The sequence below is a fragment of the Bubalus kerabau genome, chromosome X, assembly GCF_029407905.1.
Source record: "Bubalus kerabau isolate K-KA32 ecotype Philippines breed swamp buffalo chromosome X, PCC_UOA_SB_1v2, whole genome shotgun sequence".
Classification (NCBI taxonomy): Eukaryota; Metazoa; Chordata; class Mammalia; order Artiodactyla; family Bovidae; genus Bubalus; species Bubalus kerabau.
The window spans coordinates 146,689,321-146,709,280 of record NC_073647.1 but is presented as its reverse complement, the minus strand read 5'-3'; the positions used below and the strand labels follow the sequence as shown (position 1 = coordinate 146,709,280).

General features: G+C 41.5%; 1 long non-coding RNA gene across 8 annotated transcripts in view; it reads right to left on the bottom strand.

Annotated features, from left to right (window-relative positions):
- The window catches only part of LOC129639091 (uncharacterized), a 290,367-nt gene that overhangs the window by 228,637 nt on the left and 41,770 nt on the right, over positions 1–19,960 (bottom strand). Inside the window, exon 3 of one of the 8 annotated variants that reach the window (XR_008708167.1) lies at positions 18,648–18,769. The exons of the other annotated variants lie outside the window; for them this stretch is intronic. This is a non-coding gene — a long non-coding RNA (uncharacterized LOC129639091). The remainder of the gene's footprint in view (positions 1–18,647; positions 18,770–19,960) is intronic. 8 annotated transcript variants of the gene reach the window in all.

The window sequence follows — 19,960 nt, the reverse complement described above, 5'->3', positions numbered from 1 at the left end:
TTCTGCCCTCAGCTTCCTTTATGGTCCAACTCTCACATCCATACATGACTACTGGAAAAACCATAACCTTGACTAGACAGACCTTTGTTGGCAAAGTAATGTCTTGGCTTTTTAATATGCTGTCTAGGTAGGTCATAACTTTCCTTCCAAGGAGCAAGCATCTTTTAATTTCATGGCTGCAGTCACCATCTGCAGTGATTTTGGAGTCCAAAAAGATAAAGTCTGTCACTGTTTCACCATCTATTTGCCATGAAGTGATGGGACCAGATACCATGATCTTAGTTTTCTAAATGTTGAGTTTTATGTCAATTTTTTCACTCTCCTCTTTCACTTTCATCAAGACGGTCTTTAGTTCTTCTCTTTCTGCCATAAGAATGGTGTCATCTGCATATCTGAGGTTATTGATATTTCTCCCGGCAATCTTGATTCTAGCTTGTGCTTTATCCAGCCCAGCGTTTCTCATGATGTACTCTGCATATAAGTTAAATAAACAGGGTGACAGTATACAGCCTTGACGTACTGCTTTCCCTATTTGGAACCAGTCTGTTGTTCCATATCCAGTTCTAACTGTTGCTTCCTGACCTGCATACAGATTTCTCAAGGGGCAGGTCAGGTGGTCTGGTATTCCCATCTCTTTCAGAATTTTCCACCATTTATTGTGATCCACACAGTCAAAGGCTTTGGCATAGTCAATAAAGCAGAAGTAGATGTTTTTCTGGAACTCTCTTGCTTTTTCAATGATCCAACAGATGTTGGCAATTTGATCTCTGTTCCTTTGCCTTTTCTAAAGCCAGCTTGAATATCTCAAAGTTCTCGGTTCACGTACTATTGAAGTCTCGCTTGGACAATTTTCAGCATTATTTTGCTAGCATGTGAGATCAGTGCAATTGTGTGGTAGTTTGAAAATTCTTTGGCATTGCCTTTCTTTAGGACTGAAATGAAGAGTGACCTTTTCCAGTCCTTTGGCCACTGCTGAGTTTTCCAAATTTGCTGGCATACTGAGTGCAGCACTTTAACACCATCATCTTTTAGGATTTGAAATAGCTCAACTGGAATTCCATCACCATCTTGGCTAATAGAGTTTTGCCAACAGAATGCACTGGTCATAGCAAACACCCTCTTCCAACAACACAAGAGAATACTCTAAACATGGACATCACCAGATGGTCAATACCGAAATCAGACTGATTATATTCTCTGCAAATATAATCATCTGTTCTCCAAAGATGGAGAAGCTCTATATAGTCAGCAAAAACAAGACCAGGAGCTGACTGTGGCTCAGATCATGAACTCCTTATTGCCCAATTCAGACTAAAATTGAAGAAAGTAGGGAAAACCACTAGACCATTCAGGTATGACTTAAATCAAATCCCTTACGATTATACAGTGGAAGTGGGAAATAGATTTCAAGGATTAGATCTGATAGACGGAGTGCCTGAAGAACTATGGACGGAGGTTTGTGATATTGTACAGGAGGCAGGGATCAAGATCATCCCCAAGAAAAAGAAATGCAAAAAGGCAAAATGGTTGTCTGAGGAGGCCTTACAAATAGCTGAGAAAAGAAGAGAAGCAAAAGGCAAAGGAGAAAAGGAAAGATATACTCATTTGAATGCAGAGTTCCACAGAATAGCAAGGAGATAAGATATCCTCCCTCAATGATCAATGCAAAGAAATAGAGGAAAAGAATAAAATGGGAAAGAGTATAGATCTATTCAAGAAAACTAGAGATACCAAGTGATCTTTTCATGCAAAGATGGGCACAATAAAGGACAGAAATGGTATGGACCTAACAGAAGCAGAAGATATTAAGAAGAGGTGGCAAGAATACACAGAAGAACTGTAGTACAAAAAAGATCTTCACAACCAAGATAATCACAATGGTGTGATCACTCACCTAGAGACAGACATCCTGGAATGCGAAGTCAAGTGGGCCTTAGGAAGCATCACTATGTATAGTTTGTAAGCAAACTATCACATACATTATCACATATAAAATAGACAGCCAATGGGAATTTTCTGTATGACTCAGGGAACTCAAACCGGGGTTCTGCAACAACTTACAGGGGTGGGATGGGGAGGGAGGTGGGAGGGAGTTTCAAGAAGGAAGGGACATATGTATACCTATGGCTGATTCATGTTCATGTTTGGCAGAAACCAACACAATACCGTAAAGTAATTATTCTCCAATTAAAAATAAATGTTTTTTTTTTAAAAGGTGTCCTCCAGTAGGTGAATAGATAAATAAATGGTGGGATATCCACACAATGGAATATTAGTCAGTGCCAAACATAAACGAGCTATTAAGCCATGAAAAAAACATGGAGGAAATTCATATAACTAAGTGAAAAAAGCCAATCAGAAAAGGCTACATACTGTATGATTCCACCTAGATTACACTGGAAAAAACAGAACTATGGCAATATTAAAATGATCAGTGGCTATCAGAGGTTATGAGGAGGAAGACATGAACAGGCAGAGCACAGATGACTTTTAGGGCAGCTGCTAACTGAAATGATTACTGGTATTTGACCATCTAGTAGTTTCCTCAACATCTTTATACAGTATGCTTTATGTCACAATATCTTGGTTAATCAAAATCAAATTTCTATTAATATTTTGCTACTGCAGATGAAGATTTAACCAACTTCCCTCACCCAAATTCCCAGAAGTCCTTCTTCCCCAAATTCTGCACATAGTCATATCTAACGCAAGATTTTGTCTCAAAATTATCCCATCAAAAATGAAGTCCTTATTAAGCCTTTCATATGACAGGCAGTCTCTCAATTACTTCATTTTGAATACCAAAGTTATATGTGGGGAAGATACATTAACCTGAAATGACCTCAGTCAAACTCAGTCTGAAAGCTTACAGAGGTCACTTGACATGATATAGGGAAGGTAAATCAATTTAACACAGATTGAGTCATCATTTGTGGAGAAACAACTTCAGACTTCAGCTCTAGGTGCCACTGTTACAAGCTTAAAAAAATCAGATTATTACAATAAATTAAGTGCTTATGTTGTAGAGCTTAATATACATTAGTTCAGTTCAGTTCAGTTCAGTCACTCAGTCCTGTCCGACTCTTTGCGACCCATGAATTGCAGCACACCAGGCCTCCCTGTCCTTCACCAACTCCCAGAGTTCACTCAAACTCATGTCCATCGACTCAGTGATGCCATCCAGCCATCTCATCCTCTGTCGTCCCCTTCTCCTCCTGCCCTCAATCCCTCCCAGCATCAGAGTCTTTTCCAATGAGTCAACTCTTCGCATGAGGTGGCCAAAGTACTGGAGTTTCAGCTTTAGCATCATTCCTTCCAAAGAAATCCCAGGGCTGATCTCCTTCAGAATGGACTGGTTGGATCTCCTTGCAGTCCAACGGACTCTCAAGAGTCTTCTCCAACACCACAGTTCAAAAGCATCAATTCTTCAGCGCTCAGCTTTCTTCTCAGTCCAACTCTCACATCCATACATGACTACTGGAGAAACCATAGCCTTGACTAGACGGACATTTGTTGGCAAAGTAATGTCTCTGCTTTTGAATATGCTATCTAGGTTGGTCATAACTTTCCTTCCAAGGAGTAAGCGTCTTTTAATTTCATGGCTGCAGTCACCATCTGCAGTGATTTTGGAGCCCAGAAAAATAAAGTCTGACACTGTTTCCACTGTTTCCCCATCTATTTGCCATGAAGTGATGGGACCAGATGCCATGATCTTCGTTTTCTGAATGTTGAGCTTTAAGCCAACTTTTTCACTCTCCACTTTCACTTTCATCAAGAGGCTCTTTAGTTTCTCTTCACTTTCTGCCATAAGGGTGGTGCCATCTGCATATCTGAGGTTATTTATATTTCTCCTGGCAATCTTGATTCCAGATTGTGTTTCTTCCAGCCCAGCGTTTCTCATGATGTACTCTGCATAGAAGTTAAATAAGCAGGGTGACAATATACAGCCTTGACGTACTTCTTTTGCTATTTGGAACCAGTCTGTTGTTCCATGTCCAGTTCTAACTGTTGCTTCCTGACCTGCATACAGATTTCTCAAGAGGCAGGTCAGGTGGTCTCTTTCAGAATTCTCCACAGTTTGTTGTGATCCACACAGTCAAAGGCTTTGGCAGAGTTAATAAAGCAGAAATAGATGTTTTTCTGGAACTCTCTTGCTTTTTCCATGATCCAGCGGATGTTGGCAATTTGATCTCTGGTTCCTCTGCCTTTTCTAAAACCAGCTTGAACATCTGGAAGGAAGTTCATGGTTCACGTATTGCTGAAGCCTGGCTTGGAGAATTTTCAGCATTACTTTACTGGTGTGTGAGATGAGTGCAATTGTGCGGTAGTTTGAGCGTTCTTTGGTATTGCCTTTCTTTGGGATTGGAATGAAAACTGACCTTCTCCAGTTCTGTGGCCACTGTTGAGTTTTCCAAATTTGCTGGCATATTGAGTGCAACACTTTCACAGCATCATCTTTCAGGATTTGAAATAGCTCAACTGGAATTCCATCACCTCCACTAGCTTTGTTCATAGTGATGCTTTCTAAGGCCCACTTGACTTCACATTCCACGATGTCTGGCTCTAGGCCAGTGATCACACCATTGTGATTACCTGGGTCGTGAAGATCTTTTTTGTACAGTTCTTCTGTGTATTTTTGCCACCGCTTCTTAATATCTTCTGCTTCTGTTAGGTCCATACCATTTCTGTCCTTTATCGAGCCCATCTTTGCATGAAATGTTCCCTTGGTATCTCTAATTTTCTTGAAGAGATTTCTAGTCTTTCCCATTCTGTTGTTTTCCTCTATTTCTTTGCATTGATCACTGAGGAAGGCTTTCTTATCTCTCCGTGCTATTCTTTGGAACTCTGCATCAGATGCTTATATCTTTCCTTTTCTCCTTTGCTTTTCACTTCTCTTCTTTTCACAGCTATTTGTAAGGCCTCCCCAGACAGCCATTTTGCTTTTTTGCATTTCTTTTCCATGGGGATGGTCTTGATCCCTGTCTCCTGTACAATGTCACGAACCTCCGTCCATAGTTCATCAGGCACTCTATCAGATCTAATCCCTTAAAGCTATTTCTCACTTCCACTCTTCCACTGTATAATCATAAGGGATTTGATTTAGGTCATACCTGAATGGTCTAGTGGTTTTCCCTACTTTCTTCAATTTAAGTCTGAATTTGGCAATAAGGAGTTCATGATCTGAGCCACAGTCAGCTCCTGGTCTTGTTTTTGCTGACTGTATAGAGCTTCTCCATCTTTGGCTGCAAAGAATATAATCAATCTGATTTCGGTCTTGACCTTCTGGTGATGTCCATGTATACAGTCTTCTCTTGTGTTTTCGAAGAGGGTGTTTGTTATGACCAGTGTATTTTCTTGGCACAACTCTATTAGCCTTTGCCCTGCTTCATTCTGTATTCCAAGGCCAAATTTGCCTGTTACTCCAGGTGTTTCTTGACTTCCTACTTTTGCATTCCAGTCCCCTATAATGAAAAGGACATCTTTTTTGGGTGTTAGTTCTAAAAGGTCTTGTAGGTCTTCATAGAACCATTCAACTTCAGCTTCTTCAGTGTTACTGGTTGGGGCATAGACTTGGATTACCGTGCTACTGAATGGTTTACCTTGGAAATGAACAGAGATCATTCTGTCGTTTTTTAGATTGCATCCAAGTACTGCATTTCAGACTCTTTCGTTGACCATGATGGCTACTCCATTTCTTCTAAGGGATTCTTGCCCACAGTAGTAGATATAATGGTCATCTGAGTTAAATTCACCCACTCCAGTCCATTTTAGTTCGCTGATTCCTAGAATGTCGACGTTTACTCTTGCCATCTCTTGTTTGACCACTTCCAATTTGCCTTGATTCATGAACCTAACATTCCAGGTTCCGATGCAATATTGCTCTTTACAGCTTTGGACCTTGCTTCCATTACCAGTCACATCCACAAGTGGGCACTGTTTTTGCTTTGGCTCCATCCCTTTATTCTTTCTGGAGTTATTTCTCCTCTGATCTCCAGTAACATATTGGGCACCTACCAACCTGGGGAGTTCCTCTTTCAGTATCCTATCATTTTGCCCTTTCATACTGTTCATGGGGTTCTCAAGGCAAAAATACTGAAGTGGTTTGCCATTCCCTTCTCCAGTGGACCACATTCTGTCAGACCTCTACACCATGACCCGCCCATCTTGGGTGGGCCCACAGGGCATGCCTTAGTTTCACTGAGTTAGACAAGGCTGTGGGCCGTGTGATTAGATTGACTACTTTTCTGTGATTATGGCTTCAGTGTGTCTGCCCTCTGATGCCCTCTCACAACACCTACTGTCTTACTTGGGTTTCTCTTACCTTGGACATGAAGTACACCAGTTGCAACGGACCACGTAGAAGCACCCCAGCTGCCACAGACCATGCAGAAGTGTGGCCGAGGGGGGCTACCCATTGCCCAAGGTCAGGGGCGGCGGCCAAGAGGAGCTACCCCATGTCCGGGGTCAGGGGCGGCGGCCAGGAGTGCCAGGCTGCGATGGTGCAGGAGCGGCCGGGAGGAGCTACCCCATGCCCGAGGTCAGGGGTGGCGGCCAGGAGGAGCTACCCCATGCCCAAGGCCAGGGGCGTCAGCCGAGAGGAGCAACCCCATGTCCAAGGAGTGGTGGCTGCGCAGGCGCAGGAAGGCCGAGAGGAGCTACTCCACTTTCAAGGTCAGGAGGGGTGGCTGTGAGGAGATACCCCTCATCCAAGGTAAGGTGCAGCGGCTGCACTTTGCTGGAGCAGCTGTGAAGAGATACCCCACGTCCAAGGTAATACACATTAATACGTGAATTATGATAAAATTTCTATTGGCGGCATCACGCTCAGATTCAAAAAGGGCTGTGAACAATTGGAAGTGAGCATGGCACTGTTTTCAAGCAGCTCTATCTAGAGAAGTGTACGTCCATGTGCATGTATGGGAGTTTGGAAAAAAATGCATCATCAAATGTGAGAATGAAAAAGGAATCTAGGTGGAATTCCACGCATTTGGGATGGAATTCCCTGGTGGTGCAATGGTTAAGATTTGTCACTTTCACTGCCACGGTCTGGGTTTGATTCCTGGCCCAGGAACTTAGATTTCTCAAGCCACACAGCATAGCCAAAAAAAAAAAAAAAAAAAGGCTATTTTGTAAAACAATATATTTGATATAACACAAGGTTTAGAATACATGTTTAAAATATGTATTTATATAATTAAAGCTTAACTGAAATATGATAGGTAGACATTTGGCCAAAATACTGGGTATTTTTATACTAGTTTGAACCATTTTACTTGCCAGATTCAACCATTTGTGACCTACAAAATATGAAAACAACATACATTTCAAACTGTGTTAAAAGCATACTGCTCAATAATAAAAAGACAATATAATTTTTAAATATGTAAAGGATTTAAATAGACATTTCTTCACAGTAGATACACAAATGGCCAATGAGCACACAAAAAGAAGTTCAACATTATTAGTCATTAAAGAAATAAAAATCAAAACCACCAGGAGATACCACTTCATACCACTAACTTATATGCAGAGTACATCATGTGAAATGCAAGGCTGGATGAAGCATAAGCTAGAATCAATATTGCCAGGAGAAATATCAATAACCTCAAATATGCAGATAACACCACCCTTATGGCAGAAAGTGAAGAAGAACTAAAGAGCCTTTTGATGAAGGTTAAAGAGGAGAGTGAAAAAGCTGACTTAAAACTAAACATTCAAAAAACTAAGATCATGGCATCTGGTCCCAACACTTCATGGCAAATAGACGGGGAACCAATGGGAACAGTGACAGACTTTATTTTCTTGGGCTCCAAAATCGCTGCAGACAGTGACTGCAGCCATGAAATTAAAAGACAATTGCGCCTTGGAAAAAAAGCTATGACAAACCTAGACAGAGTATTTAAAAGCAGAGACGTTACTTTACTGACAAAGGTCCATCTAGTCAAAGCTATGATTTTTCCAGTAGTCATGTATGGATGTGAGAGTTGAACCATAAAGAAGACTGAATGCCACATAATTCATCCTTCAAAGTGTGGTGTTGGAGAAGACTCTTGAGAGTCCCTTGGATAGCAAGGAGATCAAATCAGTCAATCCTAAAGGAAATTAACCCTGAATATTCAGTGGGAGGACTGTAGCTGAACCTGAAGCCCCAATACTTTGGCCACCTGATGCAAAGAGCCGATTCATTGGAAAAGACCCTGATTCTGGGAAAGATTGAAGGCAGGAGGAGAAGGGGACAGCAAATGACAAGATTGTTGGATGGCATCACCAACTGAACGGACACAAGTTTGAGCAAACTCCAGGAGATGGTGAAGTACAGGGAAGCCTGGTGTGCTGCAGTCCATGGGGTCGCAGAGTTGGACATGACTGAGCGACTGAACAACAGCAACCCACTAGAATGGCTAGAATCAAAAAAGACAGATAATAACAAGAGTTGGTAAGGTGGAGAAACTGTAACCCTCATACACTGCTAACGACAATGTAAACTGGTGTAGCCACTTTGGGGAACAGTTTGACAGTTGCTCAAAAAGTCAAAACCAAAGTTCCCATATAACCCAGTAATATCAGTTCAGTTCAGTCACTCAGTCGTGTCCGACTCTTTGCGACCCCATGAATCGCAGCACACCAGGCCTCCCTGTCCATCACCGACTCCCAGAGTTCACTCAAACTCACGTCCATTGAGTCAGTGATGCAATCCAGCCATCTCATCCTCTGTCGTCCCCTTCTCCTCCTGCCCCCAATCCCTCCCAGCATCAGAGTCTTTTCCAATCAGTCAACTCTTCGCATGAGGTGGCCAAAGTACTGGAGTTTCAGCTTTAGCATCATTCCTTCCAAAGAAATCCCAGGGCTGATCTCCTTCAGAAAGGACTGGTTGGATCTCCTTGCCGTCCCAGGGACTCTCAAGAGTCTTCTCCAACACCACAGTTCAAAAGCATCGATTCTTCGGCGCTCATCCCTAGGTAAATATCTAACAAAAGTGAAAAAATATGTTCATACAAAGAACTATGCACAGATGTTCACAGCAGCATTATCTGTAATAGCCCTAAAGTGGAAATAACCCAAATGTCCATCAATGGACATAAACAAAATGTGGTCTATCAATACAGTGGAATATTATTCAGACATAAAAAGGAATGAAGTATTCATACATGTAACACATGGATAAACCCTAAAAACATTATACCAAGTGAAAGAAACCAAACAAAGAGAGCCATTATATGATTCCATTTATATGAAATGTCTAGAGTAGGCAACATATATGCAGAGTACATCATGAGAAACACTGGGCTGGAAGAAGCATAAGCTGGAATCAAGATTGCCGGCAGAAATATCAATAACCTCATATATGCAGATGGCACCACCCTTATGGCAGAAAGTGAAGAGGAACTAAAAAGCCTCTTGATGAAAGTGAAAGAGGAGAGTGAAAAAGTTGGCTTAAAGCTCAACATTCAGAAAACGAAGATCATGGCATCTGGTCCCATCACTTCATGGCAAATAGATGGGGAAACAGTGGAAACAGTGTCAGACTTTATTTTTCTGGGCTCCAAAATCACTGCAGATGGTGACTGCAGCCATGAAATTAAAAGACGCTTACTCCTTGGAAGGAAAGTTATGACCAACCTAGATAGCATATTCAAAAGCAGAGACATTACTTTGCCAACAAATGTCCGTCTAGTCAAGGCTATGGTTTCTCCAGTAGTCATGTATGGATGTGAGAGTTGGACTGAGAAGAAAGCTGAGCGCTGAAGAATTGATGCTTTTGAACTGTGGTGTTGGAGAAGACTCTTGAGAGTCCGTTGGACTGCAAGGAGATCCAACCAGTCCATTCTGAAGGAGATCAGCCCTGGGATTTCTTTGGAAGGAATGATGCTAAAGCTGAAACTCCAGTACTTTGGCCACCTCATGCGAAGAGTTGACTGATTGGAAAAGACTCTGATGCTGGGAGGGATTGGGGGCAGGAGGAGAAGGGGACGACAGAGGATGAGATGGCTGGATTGCATCACTGACTCAATGGACGTGAGTTTGAGTGAACTCTGGGAGTCAGTGATGGACAGGGAGGCCTGGTGTGCTGCGATTCATGGGGTCGCAAAGAGTCGGACACGACTGAGCGACTGAACTGAAATGAGAGTAGGCAAATCTGCAGGGACAGAAAGTAGATTAGTAGTTACCAGGGGCTGGGGAAAGGGGAGTGACTCCTAAAGGGTATTTTTCTTTTTGAGGTGATAAAATGTTCTGGAGCTAGACAGTGCAGTTGTTGCATAACTTTGTGAATATACTAAGAACTACTGAATCATAAACTTTCAAAGGGTGAATATTATGGCATTTGAATTATACCTTAATGATTTAAAAAAGAGGACAGCAACATTTTCCAAATTTTCAGAGGGGACTAGCCCTTACACAGGATTGACTTTTGTGTGGTGTTATTTTCTTGGGTTTTCCTTCTAATCAGCAAAAGGGAGGTTGGGAGAGGCCATAATTACAGACTAAAGTATGAAATGAGATTTCGTTTCTTCCTATCTATATTGTGGTATGAAAAAATTCTGACCCCATGATATGCATAAAGATCTAGCCTTCCAGTTCTCTTAATTCTTTTATTTAAATCTGGTAACAGTAGGCTGGCAGTCCTGTATGAAAACTAGCCTCTCAGTTCAATAGCAGCAGGAGCAGCCCACCTGATTATTCTATTCCATTTTATTTTTCAAAATTGAACTATAGTTGATTTACAATGTTGTGTCAATCTCTGCTATACAGCAAAGTGACTCAGTTTTACACATATATACATTTTTTTTCAATATTCTTTTCCATTATGGTTTGTCCCAGGAAACTGGATATAGTTCCCTGTGCTATGGAGTAGGACCTTGTTATTTATCCATTCTAAGTATAATAGTTTGCATCTGCTAACTCCAAACTCCCATTTTACCCCCCACCTTGGCAAGCATGAGTCTGATCTCTATTTCTATAAGCATGTTTTATAGATAGGTTTATTTGTGTCATATTTTAGATTCCACATATAAATGATATTGCATAGTATTTGTCTTTCTCTTTCTGATTTACTTCACTTAGTATGAGAGTCTCTAGCTGCATCCATGTTGTTGCAAATGGCATTATTTTGTTCTTTTTTATAGCTGAGTAGTATCCCCTTGTATATATGTACTACATCTTCTTTATCCATTCCTCTGTTGATGGACACTTAGGTTGATTCCATGTCTTGCCTATTGTGAATAGTGCTGCTATGTATATAGAGGTGCGTGTATCTTTTTGAATCATGTTTTTGTCCAGATATATGAGAGGAGTGGGACTGCTGTGTCATATGGTAGCTTTATTTTAGTTTTCTGAGGAACCTCCATACTGTTCTCCATAGTAGCGGGGGCCCACTTCAGATGGGATACTCATTCTCTAGTTCGCCATGCCCCCTCCTCAACAGTTATCACCCACTCACATCACCTACCTAGTTCTGAATATATTTGAATTTGCGATTCCTGGTCAAAGAGTCCATTCTAAAAATTAAACTTCAATAAGCAGTGCTTATATTGGCTTCAGTTAGGAATGTATTTAGCTGCAAATAACAAACATCTAAATAACAGTACCTTAAATGCTTAGGAGTTTATTTCAAGACATCTGGAAGTGGGTAGTCACTGAAGCTTGATCAACAGCTCAGTGATAATAAGATCTCCATGTTGTAGAGGCTACTAGCTGTCTATCAAATATTATTTTATCTTTTCTGAGTTACATGAACCTTGAGATTATTTGAAAGGATGATATATAACAAGCTAAAAATGAAATTTCCTGTGGCTCAGCTGGTAAAGAATCCACCTGCAATGTGGAAGACCTGGGTTCGATCCCTGGGTTGGGAAGATCCCCTGGAGAAGGGAACAGGTACCCACTCCAGTATTCTGGCCTGGAGAATTCCATGGACTGTATAGTCCATGGGGTTGCAAAGAGTTGGACACAACTGAGCAACTTTCACTTTCACTTTACAATTAGGAGTATTTCAGAAAGCTCCTTATCAGTGAGATAAGTAAAAGTCACTGAAGGGAACTTACAAGAAGGCAATTTTAAAGGGTTTACACAGCTGGCATACGCCTTCATTTCTCTTTGCTGTTCTCCTTCTTTATGCCTGAAATGAAACTATGATGGCAGGAGCTCTGACTGCCATTTCGAGAAGAGAGGGATCAGGAAGACAACACACAAAATCAAAAGAACATCTGTCCCCGGTTAAATCATATAACCACCATAACAATCTTGGACTCCAGACTTAATAAAAACTGTCATTTAAGCCATCCTTTTATGGGTTTTTATTACTAGCAGTTGAATGTAATTTCTGATTGATACACTGCCAGTGTATCTATAGCTCCTTTGGCTTTTTCACTGAAATATTTAAATTACTGCTGCCTTGCTCATGACAAGAATATGGAGAAGGGGGAAAGGATCTGTCACAGGTTCAGCTTTTGTGTTCACTGAAAGCACTGGGCATTATTCAGGCACAAAGGATATCTTATCTAGTTGTGGATGAAATTAGGAGCACACAAATTTTTCCTTGACTATGTATATACTACTACACTTCCTATTAAGGAAGTTTTGCTAGTTAGGACAAAGATGGCATATATGCAAAACATCCATTGGAGCTCAGAATATACCACTAATGCTCTAGTCCAGGTTCTTTCAATTCCATGTTCCCAACTACCCTGCGCTCTGGAATGACTCAGTTTTCTTACCTACTTTCAAACTAAAGCAAAACACTCACTGCAACAGTACATAGATGTAAATGCACTGAAACCATGTAAGATACAGGTTCATCCAATTCACAATAACTTCCATGTGGAAACAACCTATATATCCAGAGACAATGAATGGATAAAGAAAATGTGGCCTATTTATACAATGGAATATTCAGTTCAGTTCAGTTCAGTTGCTCAGTCGTGTTTGACTCTTTGCGACCCCATGGACTGCATTATGCCAGGCCTCACTGTCCATCACCAACTCCCAGAGTTTACTCAAACTCATGTCCACTGAGTCGGTGATGCCATCCAGCCACCTCATCCTCTGTCGTCCCCGTCCCCTCCCGCCTTCAATCTTTCCCAGCATTAGGTTCTTTTCTAATGAGTCAGTTCTTTTCATCAGGTGACCAAACTATTGGAGTTTCAGCTTCAGCATCAGTCCTTCCAATGAATATTCAGGACTGATTTTTTAAAAATATAGAATATTTTTAAATGGAATATTAGTCAGCCTTGAAAAATAAGGAAATCATGGAAATGGGACCACATGAATGAACGTGGAGGACATTATGCTAACAGAAATAAGCCAGTCACAAAAAGACAAATATTCTATGATTTCATTTATATGAGAAAGTCAGAGTAGTCAAACCCATAGAGGCAGAGAGTTGACTGGTGATTGCCAGGCACTGAGAGGAGGCGGAAACAAGGAGAAGCTACTCAATGGATATAAGGTTTCAAATAGAAAAGATGAATAAGTTCTAGAGCTTTGCTGTACAACATAGGACCGGAGTTAACAATAATGTATTGTGCACTTAAAAAAAGTGTTAAAAGAATAGACCGCATGTTAAATGTTCCTACTATAATAAAAAAAAATGTTAAGTTAGATATAGCCAGATAACTGGAAAAATATGTATGTAAGTGTATATATATATATATATATATAAACATATAATTTCCACCTAAATGAAAACGCAGCAGCTAAAAAGATCCCATAAGCCATAATAAAGATCAAAGTTGTTGCAACTAAGATTAAGTGAAGCCAAAGAAATAAATATTTTTTAAAAATAAATGAAAACACAGAAATTTTAAATTATTGTAGTAAACTCAACACAGCCCAAGAATACATCTTTTTTTCAGACCCAGTTTAAGCCATGCTGTCCTGAATAGTTAATGATGTCTCCCTTATATCTTTCTTTGACCCTTATATGTGCCTTTCTCACTGTGCTTGTCATTTTGTGATATACTTCTTTGTTTTCTCATCTTTTCCTACTTGTCTAGGAGCCTTTTGAGGTCAGCAACTGCTTTTCTCTATTTCCTTAAAGATAAATCTAATTACTTACCACTGGACAAATGTTCTAAAAATACTGGTTGCTTTGAATGAAGCTCTATATAAAACTTATCACACTTTGAAGGAGGCCCATCAGTATAATAAATCTGAAATTATCTGTACTTGTATTTGTGCACGGAGAAGGCAATGGCACCCCACTCCAGTACTTTTGCCTAGAAAATCCCATGGATGGAGGAGCCTGATAGGCTGCAGTCCATGGGGTCGCTAAGAGTTGGGCACGACTGAGCGACTTCCCTTTCATCTTTCACTTTCATGCATTGGAGAAGGAAATGGCAACCCACTCCAGTGTTCTTGCCTGGAAAATCCCAGGGACGGGGGAGCCTGGTGGGCTGCCATCTATGGGGTTGCACAGAGTTGGACACAACTGAAGCGACTTAGCAGCAGCAGCAGTAGCATTTGTGCAACACACACAAAAAGGAAAACCCACTAAAAAGTACTCGAGCCTCAAGAACTTGACTTTGACAACCTGCAAAGAAGACCAAAGAGGGCATCTTGTTCTCTTTGATGGGTATTTATTATTTATTCTTCTTACCAGAACTCATAGATTTTGTTCATCCTTTTGGTTCCATCAGCACCAAGAGGCATAACGAGTGTGAAAGGTCCCCTAATGTCTTTGGTGCCCCATTCCCAGCCTTCTATTTTAGGGCAGAGCCAATGATGTCATTTACAGAGAGGCTTGCCAGGCTCTGCATATGGTTTGTAATATAAATAGATCACATCTTACGCATATCAGCAAGACAGAGGAGGCTTGCCCTCCCCAAAGTCTGCTGAAGTAGAAATTCTCAACAGAAAAGTAGGCAAGCCACCTCTACTTTATACTTCTCAGGGAATTTAAGGATGTGTTCGGCAAAGATTTCAATCTCTGGCAAATTTAGATGAATCCTGGACTATCCAAAGATAAAACATGCCCAAACTAAAGATAAATGATAATCCTGTTTCATTTCAGACTTCTTCCTTCCATTGGGCTTTGTGACTGCATAGTTAATTTCAATTTATGTTCATGGTCTGTATTATAACCTACTGCATTAGCCTCAACATATATTGATTAGATTTTGTTTTGTTGTTTATAAATAAAACCTGATAATTGGGCTTACTCATGAGAGGAGTCGCCATTAAAATAAAAATAAACCACTATGCTTCTGAGCAACAAATTGTCACAAACAGGCAATCTTTCCAATCTATTTCAACACCTAATTATTTTTTTCTTTTAAACACTTGTTATTTGAAAAAGTTTAACACTCATAAGAAGCTACAAAAATAATACAGATGTCTGTGTACCCTCTACCCAGCCTGGCCCAGTGGGAACATCTTTAGTACCTATAGTCCACTGCCAAAACCAGGAAACTGACACTGAGACAATATAGTGACATTAACTAATAATCTTATTTAGATTTCACTCCTTTGTCTCACTTTTTTGGAGGTAAGTGTGCAGTGTCTAGTTCTGTGGCATTTTATTACGTTTAGACATGTATAACCACCACCACAACCAGGATACACATTATTATTATTTTTAAACATCTATGGAAGTCCAGCTATGCACAAAGGACTGTTGGGTGCGTTTATTTAACAATTTCATGAGGTAAATTTATTGTCTCCGTTTTGGAGAAAGAAGACTTAAATAAAAAGGAAAAAGCAGACATTTCCCCTTTTTTTCATCTTTTAGTATCAGGAGTGTGGCAAAGAGACACTCCTGTCTAATGACGCTAAATTCAATGTGAGGGATTTATTTTTTTTAACTTTTATAATCAACCTTTCTTAAGTCAGCTCTCCGATTTTCAAATGTATAAAGTTCACAAAATCTACTCACTTCTTAAAAATACCACCATTAGGCACAAAGTAAGGGAAGAGATCATAAAAGAGAGTCCATCCTACAGTTCAGGACGGCAAAAGCTCCAAGTCTTAAGTCATTTTTGCTTTTCCTCAAAACCACAGCAACTCTATTTCTGTTCTTATTTTTCTCTTGCACCCAGACAATAGTGTTTTTGTCCTCTGCGGATTATTCTAAAAATAAAATGTGAAAGAAGAAGAAACATGTAAAGGTCTCTATCTTTGGTTTCTAAACATTACTTTTAACCTCCTATTTAGTTTAACTGCCATTCCCTACCAGAAAACGCTCTGCCCACTGCACTGTCTTCAGATTCCATGCGGCTGGAAAACGCACATGGCCTTAGTGCTTCCTGCGCCCCTGGCCCTTCTACCACTGGGGGGCTCACAGAGGAAATATGGCGGAGCTCACTGGGGCTAGGGGACATCACTTCCTGTCTAATTTTCACCTCTGCCTTTCAGCAACCATTCAGCCAAGTCCAGCCTAAGCAAGTTGGGACCCCACATAGGAGTTTTCTTCCTACTTCCCTGGCCTCTCCTTCTCAGTCTCTTTTCCCATCTCCTTCTCTTATTTCTGACCTCCAAAGCCAGAGTCCTTGGAGCCCAACCTCAGTCTTTTCCCTAAAATACTGATACTCTACCAAGGGTGATTTTTCACCCCAGGGGCCAATTGGGATTGTCAGTAGACATTTTTAATTGAGGAACAGGGTGGGAGGGGGGCAGGGTGAGAGGTGTGCTAATGGTATCTAGTGGGTAGAGGCCAGGGATGCTGATAAATACCCTACAATGTATATTGTAGGACAGAAGAGTCCCTGCAACAAAGAACTATCCCACTCCAAGGGTCATTGTGGATTCCCAGACAGCTCAGTGCTAAAGAATCCACCTGCCAATGCAAGAGCCACAGGAGAGGCAGGTTCGATCCCTGGGTTGGAAAGATCCCCTGGAGGAGGAAATGGCAGTCCACTCCAGTATTCCTGCTGGGAAAATCCCATGGACAGAGGAGCCTGGTGGGTTACATCCATGAGGAATCAGAGAGCCCGACACGACTGAGTGACTGAGCACAAGCACACCGGGTCAACAGTCCCCGCATTATAAAGGCTTGCCCTAAAGATCTTACTCAGTGCCACACTATACCCAGACTCAGTCCACATGCTGCTTACTCCCAGGTTTCAATCTCCAGTCCTGTCTTCTCCCCCATCTCTGGGTGCTTATACACAACTGCCTCCACTTAAATCTATCACGTGCTTCAAACTTAACTTGTTCACAACTGAATGTACTGGCATCCACAAACCTGCTTCTCCCCTAGTCCTTCCCATACTGATGATGAAACCATGCAAAGCAGTCATCTTAGACCCAAATTCTGACTGCAGGAACACTCTGATTAGGATCAAAGAACAGTGGAGCTGTGAGGGATTTCATTTGGGAGACGAGGAGAGCAAGATTCAGTAGTTTTGAGATGTCCCTACATCTACACATTTAACTTGATAGTAGAGCCAGAATGAGAAAGACTGTTTCCTACAGCCAAGTAAGCTGACTTGGCTCCCTCAGGTAAAATACATAGCTCAGTTGCATTCTCTTTTTTCAGAAGTCAATGTTAGACAGCTTCGTACAATGCAGGTCCAGCAAATCTCAGCCCAAGGGCCAATCTGGGGCTGCCACCTGTTTTTGTATGGCCCATGAACAGAATGATTTTACCACCTTGAAATACTTGGGTGGGGGGGCGGAAATTCAAAGAACAACAATAATGTATGACATATGAAACTGACATTAAAAACAAATGTTAGTGTCTGTGAATCATGTGTGACTGGGACACAGACACATTCATTAATGTTTTATCTATGGCTGCCTTCATGCTACAGAGCTGAACTGAGAGGCTGCAACATTCACTATGTGAAGGGCAAAGCTGAAAATACCTGGCCCTTTATAGAACAAGGTTAGTGACCTCAGTACATTAAGAGTCCAAATTAAACAAAGAAACATGGATTTCAGTTTCATCTCAACCGGCAGTGTGATCTTTGACTGTGTTTCAACGTCCATGAGCCTTACATTGAATAGGGGTAATGATACTGCCCTTAAAGGATTGTTTAGGAGTATTAGAAGTAATGCTTGTAATGATTTGGAGTACACTAGGAGGAATTCAACAAATACTAGCAAAAATAATAATACTTACTAATACTATTATTACCACAAACTTTACCCCTCAAAATGTCCTCTTTGGTACGCTTTGAGAGATTTTGTGTCAAATGCCTTCTGAAATCCAGGCAAACATGGAACTTAAAAGTCCTAGTCCTTTTCATCCATTGGTTGCATGATAACAGAACAAGTACCCATCACATTATGTTTTTTGGTAACAAGCTGGAGGGTGGTTAATATCTTTATAACTCATATGACATTGTGCCCAATTGTGAATTCCCTGAGTTTCCTGGAAAAATCATCTCCTGAGTAATAAAGGTGACACTACCTGAAAGAGAAAGCCATCAAGACCTACTCCATCCTTTTTCCAACTTTCTTATCCCAAGACTGTCAGAAAATAAGTTTAGTTAACAGAAAATAAGTTTAGTTAACAGAAAACGGGGAAACCAACATTAAGTTAGTGAAGAGCATGTAGAAACAGTCCCCAAACCCCCAGGACCCCACTCTTTCAGATTTCCCGGAGGGCACTGCATGTGGCCAGAGAGGCAGAGCCTGGCTGTGGTTTTGGAACTGGCATCCCCCACAAGCTTCCAAAGATAAGAGATGGGAGCATGGCTGACACTCACCTTGCCCACGGCTGCCCTCGGGGCCTTGACCTCAGCCCTGGCCACATCCAGTCCTGCAGGAGACTCTGCCATCCCTGGGGGCTTCTCGGCCTCAGGCTTGCCTCCTGGCTTACATCTCATTCCTGGAGTGGAAAAGAGGTCAAGCCTAACTCTTTTTCTTTGTGTGACCCCATCCTTTCCCCCTCTCACATCCCGCCATTTTCTCTGGCTCTCCAGGGATTTTGGCTAAGCACAGGGTCCTTTCCAGCCTCCTCACACTTCCTCCTTCCACTGGACTGCCCCTTTCTATGGTACCTTCTGGGATGATCCACATTTCTCATGAGTGACAAGACGTCATCTTGCTAATTAACATACGGCCTAATTATGGTGGTGTTACACTTTAGGAGACAGAATTAAAGTCTGAAGTGACCTAAGTAATTAGGAGAGGCAGACAGAGACAAATGAAAGCAGTAGCAGTACCGTGGGGGTGGCCATGACTTGGCTATGTCCAGTGAGGCTGAGCACCACAGGCCAAGACTCAGGTGCGCGGACACCTCAGGATCAGCTCCGAGCCAGGGTACTGTGGTGCCTGCTTGGAGGTAGCATCCCCATGTAGGGCAAGATGGGATTTTCTTTCCTCCTCCCTCTCTTTATCCTTTCCCTGGCACCGAGGTGCCTCTTGACAAGATAAGAGTAAATGAATTAGAAAAATGCACGCCCACAAAGATTAATTTTCACCCAGTGCTGCAGAAGAGACAGGACTGACAGCTTAATTGCTGTGCTGAGGGTGACGCTGCTAGGAAGTGGTCCCTACTCTGCTAGGAAATCTGGCCAAAAACTAGGACAAATGAGGACAGGAGGTGTGCATTCTGGGTTCCCCCAGAAGTTGACCTGGGGTCACGAGTGTGAGTACAAGTCATTTATTTGGGAGGCGCTCTAACAAGCACTGGCAGGGAGTGAGAAAATGAGACCAAGGAGGGAAAGAAGGCAATAGAAGGTATGTTAACAAGCAAGCACTGCAGCTCAACTTGGCTGGGCAAGTGGGAGAGATAGGAGAACAGAGGTCAGAGAACTTTTCCTATAAAGGGCAGAGAGTAAATATTTCAGGCTTTGGGAGCCATGGAATGTCTGTCATGATGACTCAATTCTGCCATTGTAGAAAAAATGTAGCCAGAGACAATATGTAAATGAATGGATTTGCAGTAAAACATTATTTGCAAAACCAGGCAGCCAACCCAATGGCTGTAGTTTGTCAGCCCCTTGCTATAGAAGAGTGTTTCTCAAACTCTCGTGGTGAAGGACCCATTTTTTTTTAAATGTCCAATCCACTGAAC